The 12,534-nt window shown below is 41.3% G+C and overlaps 1 long non-coding RNA gene across 2 annotated transcripts in view; it reads left to right on the top strand.

The window, feature by feature from the left end:
- Nucleotides 1–2,069: 2,069 nt before the first annotated feature.
- LOC129347949 (uncharacterized) overlaps nucleotides 2,070–12,534 on the top strand; it is a 31,828-nt gene continuing 21,363 nt past the window's right edge. Inside the window, exon 1 of one of the 2 annotated variants that reach the window (XR_008600300.1) lies at nucleotides 2,070–3,069. This is a non-coding gene — a long non-coding RNA (uncharacterized LOC129347949). The remainder of the gene's footprint in view (nucleotides 3,070–12,534) is intronic. The other variant, XR_008600301.1, reaches the window with a different exon arrangement.

A 12,534-nucleotide genomic window follows, 5' to 3' on the forward strand; every position in this document is an offset into this window, starting at 1 on the left:
ATCTCCAGAGACTCTTTTTTTGTAGTTTGAAAAACCCATTTATGAAGATCCACTGTGAATGTGAACGTTGACTATATTTACTACCGAACCTTACAATCAAGCCTCGCATTTTACTTTAAGTCGACCTTTCATCAGTTAACTTGCATTTTTTTTAACAAACTCAAATGTTTAGATGTTTCTATTTTAATTTATGCAAACTAAATGAATACTGTAAGAAAACATTGTGCTTGCTTTTTTGCAAGTGTTCAGTATGACACAAAAGCATTATTAAAAGCAGAAATACAATTATAGATAACTTCAGAAATCTTGACCAACAGACGACATGACTTGGCTAACTGAATGTTTCCTCTGCCACATGACCACACTGCATCCTCCACTATGCCACTAATGAATGGAAATGTATGGAGCATTTGCACTGGCATCCATTTGCCTGATGGAAGGCTGCCTGTCTCACTGAAGATGTCTTCATAACACATAAACAGCCTCCCACCCACTCACAGTCTGTCCTGGAACTGTGTGTGGAGCTATGAGTCACAACAAAATTGAGACACTTTCACAGAATGATGAAGATATGACAGAAATCAAGAGTATAATCTGTACATAATTTATAATCAACGACAAACATATTACAACATAAAGTACAATAGCTGAGAAACATAACTGACAGAGTTGGCATTGTATCTTTGGAAATCTAACCTCTATCTCATAAAAAGAAAATTCTTTGTCTAAAGAGGGTCATCTATGTTTCGAAAGGGTTGCCATGTGTATATCCATGTTCATTTGGAAGTATACTCTCCTATGGCGACCCCACGGTTTGGACAGCCCTCCAAAATTTGACAGAAACCATCTTGCCAGGTCAACATCATGAGTACTACTGTAATATAAAGAAAAAGGGTCTTGGGTCAGTTTGCAATTCTGCCATCTGGAAAAATAAAGACTGATTGCATCAATAAATGTCTCTTGGAGAAACCCAGGTGTTACAAAATGCTTAGTATCACTTACCTTTGCCAGTGACTTGGTGTTTGTTACGGCCTCTTTAAAGTTGACAAGGCTCGAATAAACAAAGAGACCTGCAACATATAAACTAGACAGACATGGCAGGTAAAGTGAGAATGGGGAAAAAAACCCAACTTTATTAACAATTAATTCAACTAACGTGAATCAACTAAGATGAAAATAATGGTGAAAGTAAAAGGGCTGTAGCTGCTGGCCAAAAGAAACAAAAGAGAGGTGATGAACGTGGCTAACCCTGCAATGGGCTCTCGGACCAGTCACCACCCCATACTAAACTTCCTAACCACACAATACTACAAAAGAAAACAGCGAAAATAGGACTACCAGCAACTACAGCCAAACTAAAACAACAAAACCCAGCAATCTAAACATGCGTGGGGAGGGAATAGCCAAAGTACCTGAAACGAAAAGAACACAATGTTAATCACAAAAGGAAAGTTTATAAACACAACCAAACCCCTCAGGCGTTTGTCCAGGAGGACGTGTGGCTGGGAGGTGCTCCAATCTCTGCTCTGACTGCTGCTCTCTCCTGCCTCCCTAAATACCCTCCTCCTCCCTAAGTGCTAACAGCACTCAGGTGTGCTGCAATTACACAGATAAAGGGAGGAGGGAGATCAGAGAGAGCAAGGAGAGACACAGCAGCCAGCAACACGTAACAACCCCCCCCCATAAGATGTTGCGTGGAGGTTCGCCCCAACCTACACGCAACATACACGTGACAACGCATCTGCCACTACATTTCTCTCACCCCTAATATGTTTAACCTCTAGATTAAACGATTGCAGCGAGAGCGACCAGCGCATGATTCTCTGATTTTTATTCCGCATTTGTTGAATGAAAACCAGGGGATTGTGGTCTGTATACACAATAACTGGACCTGAGGTGGAGCCGACATACACCTCAAAACGGAATAAGGCCAAAACTAGGCCAAGTGCCTCCTTCTCAATGGTGGAATATACACGCTGATGGCTGTTAAATTTCTTTGAGAAGTAGGAGATCGGATGCTCGACACCATTCTCATCGTCCTGGAGGAGGACAGCACCGGCTCCTACGTCACTTGCGTCTACCGCTAATTTGAACGGACGGTCAAACACTGGTGCAGCCAAAACAAGGGCGTTTGATAACAGTGCCTTAACACAATCGAAAGCACGCTGACAGTCGTCTGACCAATAGAAACGCCTTTTGGGGCTAAGGAGGTCCGTGAGTGGGGCGGCGACAGCCGAGAAGTTCCTACAAAAACTACGATAATACTGCGCCATTCCCAGAAAGCGACGTAGCTGACGCTGAGACGCAGGCGCAGGGAACGACAGGATGCAAAACAGTGTTGACCAAACGTTGAAAAGTCGCCGGGGCATTTCTTACGCCGAACGGCATAACCGGCAGTCAAAGGTACCAGCCAATAGCCTTTAAGGAGATCTAGCTTTGTCACATAAGTAGCACTGCCGACATGATCTACACAGTCATCGATTCGAGGGAGTGGATAACAATCGGGCTTAGTGACACCATTAACTTTACGGAAGTCCGTACAAAAACGATCAGATGAATTGGACTTCACCGACAGGAGACACGGTGAACTCCACGAGCTGGAGCTCTGTTCGGCAATGCCGTTCTCCAGCATATAGTCGACCTGTTTTTGTAGGCGAGCACGCTTCTCCGGATTTACCCGATAAGCATGCTGCTTAATCGGAGAAGCGTCACCCACGTCGATATTGTGCTCAAGGACATTAGTTTGTGTGGGCACATCAGAAAACAACGAAACATTCGATTTAATTAACTAACCACATCCTCATGCTGGGACTCCGTGAGGTGCAAAAAACACTCGTCAAGTTTAGACAACATTGCCGAATTCTGCAGTCTGCCTTGGACCACAGCTAGGGACGGACCCACCACATCCTCGAGGTCAGCTGCAGCCACTGTAGGCAGCACCCCGGGGGTTCCAGCACCGGACAGCTCCTCTGCCACCTGGGAACTCACCGCGGCTTCAGCACCGGACAGCGCCAGCACGGTGCTGTGCACTTCACTGCCAGGAGTCGGATGAGTAGATTCCCTGCAGAGGTAAGGCTTCAATATGTTAACATGACACACTCGGTTACGTCGTTTACGGTCAGGGGTGGCTACAATGTAATCTCGATCACCTAGTTTCTCCTTGACCACATAAGGATCGCTGTAACGAGCTTGTAGAGCCGAACTGGGGACAGGCAACAAAACTAACACTGTGTCACCGGGACTGAAGCTTCTGTTTTTAGCGTCTTTATCAAACCATCGCTTCATTTTAGCCTGAGTAACGGACATATTTTGCTTCGCTAATTCACACGCACGGTGAAGTTTACCACGAAAGTTTGAAAAATAATCACAGAGATTCTGTGGTTTATTATCACCCAGCCACTTTTCCTGCAGGAGTTTTAATGGGCCACGCACAGTGCGCTAACACCAGCTCCGCTGGACTAAACCCCAAAGACTCCTGAGTTACCTCGCGAGCCGCAAACAGGAGGAGATGAAGCACTGATGTCAAGCACTGATCAGGGGACATAAAAATATAAGCTATTTGAGCTTTCCCCGTCAATACCGACTGCAATAATAAAGTCCACACAGTCCTAGTCCACTTAAGAGTATTGGCAACACGTTCAAACATAACAAAATACGAATCAACATCTTTCTCATTAAATTGCGGGACTAAACGAATACATTTATTCAAATCAAAGTCACCGCCATTTGGAGATGAAGAGATAGCTGATTGCTTAAAATCTAAGTCTCTTTTATGAAATTCCCATTCCAGCGTTAACTGTTTTTCTCTTAGTTCTTTTTCATTATCCAATTCTTTTTCTTTTAAAGCTAAGCGGCGCATTTCCAACTCCAACTCCTTAAGGCGGACCAAGTCGCTGGAGTCAGGCTGCACAGCAGGTGTTCCTGAGGCTGGAGCATCCGGATCAATTTCCAGCGCTCCTTTCTCAGACAAAGCGGCGATAAGTTCAGATTTTAACGTCTGCAACTAACTCTGTTTTGAAACGTTAATTTTAAAACGATCGGCAATCATAAGCAACTGCTCCTTCTTGCATCTGTTTAATATCTCAAGACTCGGATGAGCCATAAACTCGTCAATATTAAACTCCATTGTTACAGAAGAAAAAAAAATTCCTCAACAATTTCACCGCCGAAAAAGTTTAGCCGCCACACGAGCACAAATGAGAGCAGAGATGATAAATGGCACCACACACACCAAAAACTTCCCGGACACGCACGTAACTCTGTCTAATCATAGTAAAGAATAGTAAAGCACACAAAAACAAAGCTAGGCTTAACAAAATGGCAAACAAAATAAAGTATCAGAGTAACGGCAAAAACAATTCTCCAGTTAAATAAACAAATTAACATGGAGCAACACCGACTACAAAATGATACAGTTTACCCCAAAAAACACGCCAAAGCAACAAATACTGACAAGAAAACAAACAAATTATCAGTACTATAAGTGCCTCAATAAAGCCTATAAAAAAAATAAAAACGCCGCTCAACGCATTGTAGACGAGCCCCCATATATGTTACGACCTCTTTAAGTTGACAAGGCTCGAATAAACAAAGAGACCTGCAACATATAAACTAGACAGACACGGCAGGTAAAGTGAGAATGGGGAAAAAAACCCAACTTTATTAACAATTAATTCAACTGACGTGAATCAACTAAGATGAAAATAATGGTGAAAGTAAAAGGGCTGTAGCTGCTGGCCAAAAGAAACAAAAGAGGGGTGATGAACATGGCTAACCCTGCAATGGGCTTTCGGACCAGTCACCACTCCATACTAAACTTCCTAACCACACAATACTACAAAAGAAAACAGTGAAAATAGGACTACCAGCAACTACAGCCAAACTAAAACAACAAAACCCAGCAATCTAAACATGCGTGGGGAGGGAATAGCCAAAGTACCTGAAACGAAAAGAACACAATGTTAATCACAAAAGGAAAGTTTATAAACACAACCAAACCCCTCAGGCGTTTGTCCAGGAGGACGTGTGGCTGGGAGGTGCTCCAATCTCTGCTCTGACTGCTGCTCTCTCCTGCCTCCCTAAATACCCTCCTCCTCCCTAAGTGCTAACAGCACTCAGGTGTGCTGCAATTACACAGATAAAGGGAGGAGGGAGATCAGAGAGAGCAAGGAGAGACACAGCAGCCAGCCACACGTAACAGTGTTGTAGACCAATGTCTGAGGCTGCATGCACAGGGAGTATTCTGGTTCTTGTTTAACCCATCCAAAATGTCCTGGGTTCATAAGCAGGAAGAGCAACCTCATTCACATGTTAAATGGCCCGTAGGTAAATAGTGCCTCTTAACCTCAGTTAATGGCCCAGTCAAAGCAGGTGTCCAGAATTTGCCAGGATTCTATTAGTCAAAGATGGTCCTGGCACTATTTATGGTATACAAACAAAAAGGAATCCATGGATAGTCTCAACTGTTCCAGCTGAGGGGTAAGTAAGAGGACACCAGGAGTTTCAGGTTCTTCAACTTTAATAAAGAGTAAGGCTCTTCATTTATAAATTGAATAAGACAAAGGATTACAACTAAATTTGTTATATTTTGACAAGGAAGTGCAACCTCTGAATATCCTCTGACATGCTGGAGGGAGAAACAAGGTTGGACACAGGTCGTAAACATGCTCTGAGTGCCCTCCAAGGATTTTCATGGCCTAAATAAGACATTTTTTATTCAGCAAACACAGGATCATTCCTGATGAATATTAGGTATAGTTAATAAGTCTGTTAAAAAACTGCAATAATTATATTGTTGTCATGCATTTATTAATGATTTTATGAAGGTAAACATTTCCTTGAAATGTATTCTTACATGCCTTATCCTGACCTAAAAATAACAATGTGCAGAAAACAACATAGGGGCCGAGAAGAGATCACTCCTCCAGCAGCTATTCAGAGTTGCCGCTCGGTCCTCAGGCTTTCTTAATGTGGCCACAGAAGTGTGACTGCTGTTCACTGAGGAGGAAATACAGAGCAAACTCACTAGTCTTGGAAAACTGACCTGGAAGAAAGCAGAATTCCCCTGCTGTACTGAGCTCTGAGAGGGGATTTAAAGACGTAAGCTCTTTTTTTCTTGCTAGCCGCTGGTGACTCTTGCACTTCTCTTTAAACTGCTTAATGAACCTGTAACTGTGATGAAAGCAAAATCTCTTACATTTGTGGCCATACTGCTTGTTTTGATGGGCAGTACATCTGCTGTCAGGCCTGGCAGAGCTACTGGCTACAGCATTTCTCACCTCATTGTCATTTTTGGCTTCTTATTTTTACAGCCTTGTGCCACAGATTGCAGTCACATTGCCAGTCAGTTAGCTGCCACCTGACAGAAATAGCTTTGGTGTCATGCTTTCTGTCCTGTGAGCACACATGTTGCTCTGCTGGCATGCTGAAGATCACAGCTGTGTAACGACTCCTAAAGCTCTTCATTTTCTAGGATGACATAATTGAAACGTGTTTGCAACAAAAACAATCATGCATTTTGATTCTTTTATACATTTATTATAGATCTTCTTGGAATGAGACACAATCTGCTAGGTCAAAACTATACATACAGCAATGCTGCTATTTGATTAAATGTTCCCATTTTCAGCACTTTGGTAGGGTGACAAATCTGCTGAGAACTTTCCTCAGAGCATGTGCACTGCAATATTAATTAACCAGTAAGTCCTACTGATACAGGAAGTAACTTATCTACCACTTTGTATCAGATGTGCTCCAAACATAAGACAAGCACTTGTACATTCTCTTTACAAGCCTGAAAGCCACATTTGGCTGTCACCAGGTAACAGAGGTGTGTACTGCTTTACAGGAAGACATAAATTTCATGGGTCATTGACTGCTTACTTATGCCAAACCATAGAATTTTCTTATTTTACTGCAACCATATTAAGCATCTTCACCCTATAAGAAGAAACTATCACCCAATATCCCAGTTCATTATGCTATGTTGTCTTGGATTTATGGACAATGACAAGACTGTCTTACACTTATCATTCCATACTATGAAATATTACCTTTTTATTTATTTCATTGAACAATTTTTAAATTAGTCATTAAAGAAGTAAAGCAGCTTAAAAATATATATATATGTTGATCAGGTTATGATTTAATCCTGGTGCAGTTCTAACAGGGCTCTTTTGTTGTGGGTGACATTACACTCTCCTTCTGGTACTTTGATGCACTGGCCATCAGATATAATGTGAACAAGAAATAGTCCACATTGTATTTACTGCAACTTTTGCTCTGAGGCCATGTCAAGTGAAAGATGCAGCTTCTGTACTGTATAAGGCAACACACTGTGGTCTTCATTAACACCCTAATACAAACATTACTAACATTTAGTCATTATTCTCAATATTAGTAAATTTCCTGACAAACCAGCAGGTATTACAACAGTACACCTGTTGCCTGAACCCCCAGGGCTTGCTCTGGGTTCAGGCATATGGATTCTGTAAAGCGTCTTGAGACAATCTGAATTGTAGATGGTGCTATATAAATGAAATTGAATTGGATTTAATTGAATGGAGGAGTAGTTTTACAACAAGGTCCACAGCATGTGGAAAGGCGTCATGGCACTGATGGGTACAACTCCAACAGCCTGACGCCCAGCAAGGTCGCTGAACTGCCTGATGTCCTGGACCACTTTTTCACCAACTTCAACACCTCGAGGGAGAGGTCTGTCCAGCAGACCAATCCGATAACTAGGGATGCGCTACAGTGGCTGCAACAACACCAGGTGAGAGCCACCCTGAGGACTGAATGCTCACAAAGCAGCAGGACTGGATGGAGTAGGAGAGGTGGTTGTGAAGACTTGGGCTGAGCAGCTTGCAGAGCCATTCACTAGTATCTTTCACATCTGGCTGCAATCTGCGACCGTCCCCACATGTCTGAAGACATCATCATCCCTGTGCCCAAAAAGTCATCCATAACACGCTTAAACACCTGCTGCCATGAAGTGCTTCAAGAATCTGGTGCTCACACGTCAGGTCCATCATCCCCCCAGACCTGAACAATCACCAGTTCGCCTACACGGTGAACCGTTCTACAGAGCATGCCATTAACACGGTGCTCCACACAGCCCTGCTTCACCTAGAGAGGCCCAACAGTCATGTGTGGATGCTCTTTATTGACTTCAGCTCTGCATTTAGTACCAGCATCCCCCACAAACTGGTTGACAAACTGGACATTCTGAACCTGAGATCCTCACTGTGTTTATGGATTTTGGATTTTCTCACAGAAAGACCACAGTAAGTGAAAATCGGATACAACACCTCCTCTGTCACTCTGAACACAGGAACCCCATAGGGCCATGTGTTGAGTCCCATCCTCTTCACACTGTTTAACCATGACTGCACCCCCATTCACACCTCCAACCCCATAATTACATTTGTTGACGACACAACAGTAGTGGGACTCATCTCGGACAATGATGATTCAGCATACAGGTGTGAGGTGGCACATCTGGCTAGGTGGTGTGAGGACAGCAACTTAGTCCTCAACACTTCCAAGACCAAGGAGGTAATCACCTACTACAGGAGATCAAAGAGAAGAAAGCACCTCCTCTTCCTCCTCCACATTCACGGAGAAGCTGTGGAAAGTGTGGAGAGTGTTAAGTTCCTTGGAGTCGGTGTTTCTGCCCAGCTGTCATGGACTGCCAACACCTGAAACCTGGTCAAGAAATCACAACAGAGACTGTTCTTCCTCAGAAGACTCACCTACACACCTCACTCATCTTCCTCACAGGCAATTTTGCACAATAAAAGTCATTAATATTACTGTGCACTGCTTATTTTTATATCTGTACACATCAGTCTGCACTATGTATTTATGTGTTATTTGTATTTCTGTACATAGAAGTCTGTTATTTGTATATAAAGAGAGAAGTCATGTGTAATTTCATTATACATTGTATAATGACAAGAAAACTGATTCTGATCCACACTAATTTTTACTCCAAACAGTGAAGAAAAATGTGCTCTCATAGTAATCCTGAATAATAGTTTCATTACTTGTCATAAAAACAATATACACTATACCAATTAGCATACATAATCAAACTGTAGAACATATTGATCTATCTATCTAACATAACTGAACAAGATGATGGCTCTTAAAAATGCACAGTAGTATGTGAAGGATCAGGCAGAATATGTTGAGCCTTTACCTGATTATTTAAAAAATAAAATACAATCCAATATGCCTGTGCAGCAAGGAGCACACTTTTGTATAGCACTTGAACAGATGGATGGAAAGGTAGGCAAAAAGAGGTGGATAAATAAATGGGAGAACAGCAGGTGGGTGATCTTTTCTCCTGAAGCACATAGCAACAGGACAGCTGAGCACACAGCTGGGCAACAAGCTGCTGCTGGCACCACACTAGCTCCTAACAGCAACTGTAAAAGCAATTACACTTCACACTAATTTAATATTTATGCTTTTATAATTCATGTAAGAACACTAAGGATTATGTTAATATCAAAATAACACAATATAACAATATTTTAATATATCAGGGTAGGTCATAGTCAGTCTAAACTGCAATGTTCAAGCAGAACATGAATTTAACAGGTAACATACGTGTCACTAACATTCCTTCCTGCTGTTAATCAGGTGACTGTAGCTGAGATATCAGAAGATTATTAAAGCTTTTTTTTTTTTTTTTTTAAATGCTGACTTTGGTTTGGGAGGTGTCCCTTGTCGAAACAATTCAGTAATGCAGACAAAATACATTACAGGAACAGTTCAACAACTTGGAAGGCAGCTGATTTTCATTTTTTCGGACAGCATGATAACACAAGATATCAAGATAATGTGACAAACTGGGGGATGCAGTAAGGACATAGCTCAGCTTTAAAACTGGTAACAGAGAGAAACTGCTAGTACATGCAGAACTGAGTACACAGTGGACCCACAGGATGTTGATCTACCTATTATTTCCTTCATGAGAATGTTTTGACAGACCGTAGACTGACATGACTTTCCTATCCCAGCCCCAAACATCACCTGAAAATAAAAACACACCCTGTCCTATTCATACACACCTGCTTACACTAACCCCTCCAAATGCAGCTCTTTACCTTACCCTTTCCACCTCTAAGTCCCTGTACCGAGACCAGACCATATTTCTTATTCAATTGCCAAGCATGGCTCATGCAGTGAAGATGTTGCCTTGTACTACTATGATTGAATGGATGCAGCATTGTTGTGCATCATTTGCTTTGAGTTAACACATTCAGGCTGGCAACAGCCATGCTGGAGACACTATGTTCTTGGGTTGTCTGTCCATAGATTTCTGGTCTTTCTGGCATGGAAATGGGGAAAGGCTAACCACAGTTCAACATTCTCCTGAGTGTCTCTTATCCCTACAGCCCAAGGTTGTTCATTTTCAACTTCCAATTTTATTTATAAAGTACCAATTCACAACATCTCATATCATAGCACAAAACAAAGTCCTTACAAATGTTGAACAAAGAACACAACAACTCGGCAACAGTGGGGAGGAACCAACAGAAATGCCTGCGGAGCGAACAAACCCAGAGCTTTAGGGAAGACAAAGTTAGTGACTAGTTAGTTATTAGCTGTAGAGCTGTTTCTGGCTCAGTCAGATATTTTTTCAAGAGAAAATTTCTAAAATAGCTTGGGGTTAAATTTTAACAATTTTTTCCCAACTTTTCTTATAAAAAGCTCTTCGGCTCTTGGTGATATTGATGGGAGGTTTTAGTTTTGGACCTGAAGCAAAGCGCTAAGAGTAGTGTGGTAGACAGGGTGGATTTATTAAATAGGAACAGAGGTGGCTGACAGCTTGCTGGCTGGGGGAGAGTTGGCTGAATACAGCACAGGTGGAGCACAGGGGAGTGGAATCAGCAGCAGAGAGTGAGAAACACAGGAGGATCTACACAGGAGAACACAAGTAATCAGTAGCACTGCAAATGAGACACGTTCAAGAAGAATACTCAGCTTGTTTCACTGGAGGTGGCCAAAGAAACACGACAGAATTCTGCCTTCAAGACTTTAAAGCTGAAAAAAATCACAGTGTTTGGGCAAAATATTAAAGTCTGTCTCCAGACATTGAGTTCAACCAAAAACAGTGTGTATCAAAGTTTCAGATTTAGAGATATAGAAGTTTATTCTGTCCATTGAATCCTTTCCTTTCCTTTCTTAAAATGGCTTAGATGAAACTCTACACAGCTACTTCCTCTCAAATGGCCTTATGAAGTCCTTTCTCCATCCACCATTTACTGGGTCAATATTTAATTGCAGGACTTTTTGTAACATAGTTGACATTTTTGCTGTTTTCAGGCCTAAAATCAACATGGCCGCCTACAACAAAACACCACATGGTAGTTTTAGAGAAAGATTCTTCTAAATATTATTTACACAATTGAGTAAAACTGACATTGAAAGTTATTGATAAAGATATTGTAGTAAACCTGATGACTACTTTATATTAAATAACTCAGAAAGCCTTGGAGTCTGGCCAGTCTTTTCTTCAGGAGGAAATGACATCATGTGGAGCAGGTCATGTGATCTGGAATTAACACACTTCCTGGAGAGGTGTTTTTGTAATGGGGAACTTAGTGGAAAGCGAATTCTCAGACACAGATACAATTTGCTACTTTCCATATAAAATTTGATATGTTGCCAAACAGAAATATCTGTCATGATTATCTCAACTTAATAAAAAGAACACACTCAAAACTAGTTCTGAATCAGTTCATTTTATTATTGTTTAGCTAATTAGAAGGTGGTTGGTATTAAATTTGGATGGACGGTTATCTCGTGATTGTTTTCATAATAAAAAATTATGGAATTTGTAAAGACATGATCATAAAGAACAAAAAAAAAACATTAGTTTTTTCTTTTTACTTTTGATAAAAAAAAATGTATGAAAGATATTTCCCATGGACTTCAAAAGTCCCTCAATCATATATATTGACCCTGCTACAGCTTGAGCTCACTAGCTCGCATACCTGTAAAATGACCCTCATTTGTTGGACTGTTTCAACAGGCAGATTAATCCCCAACTGGTACTGCAGTGGGTCTTTCTGACAGCAAGACAGTTTGTGGAAGTGAGGCAAAATAATCTATAGTGTGTGTGTTTTATTGGTAGCAACAAAAATACAGCAATATCACCTGCAATATAAAACACTGTACTGCCTTATTTTTGTTGCCATCAGTAAAATATAATACCTTTAAACTTGGCCTCCTGGCAGCCATACTGTGTATACAGTGCAGCTCTACATATTGCCAAGAACCGAATCCAAAAGGCTTATTGTGTTTATTGTTTTTGTTGTTTTTTTTAAAAGAGAAGTGAAATCGTAACGACAATTCAGGATGTTTTAACTGTGTTATCCATCAAATACCAAGAATACATAAGGACCCTCATTGCACCTCCAAATCTTCCTGCTGCCACACACCAGACAGTACATTATATACATTTCTGATATAGCGGTCTCTTCCATTACAAACATAAAAACAACAACAAAACAACAACAT

The sequence above is a fragment of the Amphiprion ocellaris genome, chromosome 22 (assembly GCF_022539595.1).
Source record: "Amphiprion ocellaris isolate individual 3 ecotype Okinawa chromosome 22, ASM2253959v1, whole genome shotgun sequence".
Lineage (NCBI taxonomy): Eukaryota > Metazoa > Chordata > Actinopteri > Pomacentridae > Amphiprion > Amphiprion ocellaris.